Source organism: Acanthopagrus latus, chromosome 9 (genome assembly GCF_904848185.1).
Source record: "Acanthopagrus latus isolate v.2019 chromosome 9, fAcaLat1.1, whole genome shotgun sequence".
NCBI lineage: Eukaryota > Metazoa > Chordata > Actinopteri > Spariformes > Sparidae > Acanthopagrus > Acanthopagrus latus.
The window spans coordinates 20,521,203-20,526,084 of NC_051047.1; the positions used below are offsets into that span (position 1 = coordinate 20,521,203).

Below are 4,882 nucleotides of genomic sequence, written 5' to 3' on the forward strand. Positions count from 1 at the left end.
TTTGAGGAGGAAAAGCAAACACATCTCCAACTCCACTTTTATTTTCTGTCCCTTCCCTTCTCCTCCCTCCGCCCCCCTCCCTTCTCAAAAACATCCACTAATAATCATCTCGGTGCCTCATTAAGGAGCGGAGGAGTGGAGGCGCAGGCTGCTCCAGATGTTTGGTGGAAAACCCCCCCGAGGTCCAGCGTCTGTGTCAGAGAGCTTGTGTGTATCCGCCTCCTGTAATGTGCACTATAACTGCATGAATGTGCGTACGCGACAGTGTGGTTTTGATACTTCCTGCTCTGTCTTTAGGCATCACACTGACTGCTCCACTGCCCCACTTCCAAACACAAGGGGAAGGCAGCGAGGGACCAGATTACCTCTGTGAAGACACTAGATGGAGACCAACTCTGCCATCTCTGCAAAATTTAATAATCAGTCTCTTTTGTCTGCCAGTGTTGTCACACTGAGCGATCTGTCAGGTCAAGACATGCAGGTAGCAGCAGGATTTGAATGATTAATGGAGCTGATGCAGTCTAAAATCTACTCCCCTGACTGTTTTTCAACTTTTTAAGGGGGGAGAGATTTGACGTTGTTTGACAGAAATTTAAAAAGGAGCACAAAGACGCACTCTCTCCGCTCTTATTGTCTAGCAAAACTAATTTTCTCATCTGAGCCTCGATCTGAGCTCCTCCGAAAGAATACGTTCAAATTGTGTTTTTTTGCTGTTTTTTTTGGATTTCTTGAATAACTCCTCTTCTCTCCGAATGCTGCCCCACTTCTACGGTGTCTAATAGCACCATCGGTTTGCGACTGAATAATTCACGCTCCCTCCGTGAAATCAAAGCGAATGAAACATGAGTGAAAATGATGAGACTGTTATTCACTCGCCACCGTCTCCGGGGGCCCATCGAGACCTGGCAACCAGCACGCCGGGTCTGTTCCAGGAAATAAATAATAAATCTTCCTGTTGTCTTTGCTAAACATTTACCTTTCACCCGACTCCACAGTAGGGGTAATGTAAGGTGAGAATGAGAAGGGGAAAAAACGGTGACATCAGAGCAGCCATGCTTATTAATAACTTTAGACACTTCGGAGGATTCAGACAGAAACGCCTCTACACTTTGTTTTAAAGTGGGGGACATGTTAACAGGGGTAAAACTGGGCTGCTCTTTCAAAACACAGGTGTAAATGATAGAACTAATGACTGGATTTGATTTAGCTGCTCCAGTTTACAGGTTTACTGAGCTTAAACCCATCGTTGGTGTCATTAGCAACACCTGCGCTTATCCTACTGGGACAAGTCAAAAGGCCAATCAGTGTGACTGCATGATGGACTGATGTACGGTGTGTGGGGATGTATATGGGAGGGATATGTGGATATTTTCAGTATACAGTATGTGTAGTGACTAATAACACTCATTTGGTAAGTTAACAAAACCACATTTTATCCTCAACCCAAACACTAGAATAGATCTTGAAACATTTATTTAGGTACCTTTTTTTTTTTTTTTTTTTTTTTTTAGGTTTGCTTTTCAATTTAATGTTGTCACAATGCTGTACTTGTGATCTGGTTAGGGTTTAGGCACAAAACCCACTTGATTAGGGTTAAAACAGGATCATGTTTTTTTGCATAAAATACCTGTTTTAGTTGCCACAACACGACTGGAATTGTCCCGATTTTTTCCTTTACAAATGTTGTAACGCAGTCTCGAACAGCGGTCACTGGCCTACCTCCCCCACTGTTCCCTCCACCGCCACATACGAAAGTCAAGTAAAAGTACAAATGTGAACATTCTGTGTCAGGTTCCGCAAAAATGCTAACTGCCAACATTTTATTTTGGCAACAGGACTGGACTAGATGTGAGGCAGAGGATTGGTTCCTGCACATTTCAGACATGAAACTGCGAGGAGTCATTCATCTTATTACTCTGTGCTTCCACAGCAAAATCCTGTTTGAATTTGAAGTGAGGGACATTGAAAAATAATGGTGAGCGTAAATAAAATCATGGTACGGTAGCTTGACAGGGATGAGAGATGTTATTTGTGGAGTTGTGTGTTATAAGATGCAGGCAGCGCACACAGTTGAATATTTAAAATCCAGCTTCTGCATGTTTTTTTTTTTTTATGCCAAACACATCAGCTCTTTAAATCACTTGGGCTTGATTTGTAGTCATCTGGAATTACCCTGCGTATTGGATTAGTTTTTTCTCACACTTTTTTCTTTCATCTTGACTCAATCCGATAGGAAACTGATGGCAGAATGGGCAGTTGGAACACTTTCTTAGAAAGCTGTAACCTCAGGAAGGGTAAATCTGTGAAACAAGGGTCACCTGTGCTCGAGTTCACCTCTCCAGTGAAGTTCTGGTGCTTGCAGGAAAGGCCAGCCATGACAACAAGAACCTGCACATTGCTCATCGCACCACACCTTGCTGCCGATCAAAAACTGATGCAGGGCTGCTGGCAGGGCTGACGGCCACGCAGGGTGAAGTGAAGCATCTGGGCCCAGCCTCATTCCCATGTGCACAAAGAGCTCAAGGATGACACTGGGGCTAAAACTCCCTGTCACTGGTGTGGTATAAGATATGAACCGGTGTCATGTCTGTTGTACAGTCTGATAATGTTGCCCCCCTGTTATAATTGTGTTCCCTGTAATGCCACCCAGCAGTGCAGGTTAAAGTCAGTAGATGGCACAGTATCAACAAGAAACAGACTTCAACACAACAACAGAAAGAAATCGGTCAGATGATGAAAGAAAAATATTATTGTTGAATCACACTGTTGTGGTCAGTTATCAAGGACAATGGAAACTGACCTGGAAGCTATTGAACAATATAAATGATTTTTATTAAAGATATTGACAATAAAATGAAAAAGCGCTAAAGTCCAATAAAAAAAGACGTACGTCTCATTTAACCAGAAGTGAAATACATTTTGAGATTGATTTGTCGGTCAATGGGTCACATGACCTGGAAACTATTGAAAATAAAAATCTAATTTTCATGAGGAATATTTAATAACAATAAATATTTAATATATTTAATATAACAAAACTCAATGTCTTCATGGATATCCACAGACACATTAATGGCAACTAATCTGGAGTTTGTTTAAAGTAAAAAAAAAATAATAATAATAATTGAAAAATAATGATTTTTATTTATTTATTTTTTTTTCAAATCATCATCAGCAAATGGTCCTTATATACTTTCTGTTCACTTTACTAAAGATCTCCAGTTTTGGCTCCTGTGCCTCTGTTGCAGATGTTCTGGTCGTGTATCCTGCAGCAGGTCTCCTGAGGGATCAAACCGACACTGCGTCATGTCACCTGTCTCGCCAACAGGTGGCAGCAAACAGCTCAACTCAGTCCATCAGGGAGCTTCACTCAAAGAAGGAACACTGACAACCAGCAGTCAGAGTTTGTCATGGCAGCATTGAGGGCTGAATGGTTGAAGGATTTCAACTCTGTTTCTTGTCACGTCCCCTTTCTCCTTCCACGTTGTCGTCAACTTTGGAATTACTGTAAGATATTTATGATTTACAGTTTACATTAAATAACCAGAACTGAAACACGAGGGGAGTTTAATAACATGATATAAATGTTTCTATCTGGTGGGTTTGAGTCTGTTTCCCACTCTGATGTGTGCTGACCTTAACTCCTGCTGGGTGACATCACAGGAAGCACAGTTCTAACAGGACGGCGACATCATCAGACTGAACCACAGACTTCGAAACAACATTGGAATGTATCGCATCTCATCAGTGACGGGGAGATGTAACTGCTTGGTTGGATAATATGCAAGCTACTAAATACTAAACTGCTGCTTGTATGTGCATTATTGATTGTGTCGCGTCAAGTTTGAGAATGACCGTTTAGAGCCGGGCTGCCCAAAGTTTAAATTTGTCCCACCAGATGTTTTGAGCGAAACATTTTTTAAACATTTTAAAAAATGTTTTGTCATGGCAAAGGATCTTCAAATATGTGGAATCAATTATAATTATTAATAATTTGTTCATGCTTTCATAAAAGGAAGGCAGTCAGTGAAGGAAACCTGGGATCCTGGGAGGCCTACAATTTTACATCTTAACAACATGATGCAAGAGGCAATTGTACACTTAAAGTCTGCATTGTACAATTAAACACTGATTTCAGCATTTCTTAAGACTCTGTATTTCAAATTTTGATCGTTTTTAAGCTAACAAAGGAATGCATTAATTGATAAAGGGCTTGTTTTGATTGTGGAAGTGTGGAGAAAGCTTTGAAACAAAGCCTACGTGATGGGATATTAAATTTACAGACAGTATTACAGTTAAAGGAGCACTATGTAGTTTTGGGGCAGACAATGTAATCAGAAGAGAAATTCCTAAACAAATTAATTAAACAAACTCTCTTTGTTTGTATTATTACTGCATTAATATTGTAAATATTAAAAGTCTGAATGTCTTCTCTGAAGCTACGTAGCGGCCCTTTAATCATCCTAACATGTCAAGTTGATCTAAGAAAGCACTACTGAAATGTTGAGTGTGTCCAGAACACACTGCATCACAACATACTTCCCGGTCACCTCATGCCACAAAGTAGTGTTAACTTCCTGGAAAAGTGCTTAGACTCCAGACGAAGTAATAACATTTACATTTTAAAGGTGCACTCTGTAGTTTAGGGGAAGGCATTTCAATCAGAGGAGAAAGATCTTCGTTGACTGATTTTGTTTTAATTCCTAAACAAACTAAATCGACTATCTTCGTTTTCATGACTGAACAAACAAATTGGCCTAAAGAAAAACACGATTTCAGACAGTTTTACTTTGGTTATGTGTGGCGGACCCTGCCAGCTTCAAACCAGCATATTTTCCTCAAAGAAGAGTTTGTTTTATTCAGTTGTGGTAAAATAACTGAA

The 4,882-nt window shown here is 40.4% G+C and overlaps 1 long non-coding RNA gene across 1 annotated transcript; it reads left to right on the top strand.

Annotated features, from left to right (window-relative positions):
* The first annotated feature begins 1,312 nt into the window (after positions 1-1,312).
* LOC119026517 lies at positions 1,313-4,150 on the top strand. Its single transcript, XR_005077173.1, has 4 exons — positions 1,313-1,411; positions 1,836-1,975; positions 2,234-3,507; positions 3,664-4,150. It is a non-coding gene; the product is annotated as an uncharacterized LOC119026517 (long non-coding RNA).
* Positions 4,151-4,882: the final 732 nt, after the last annotated feature.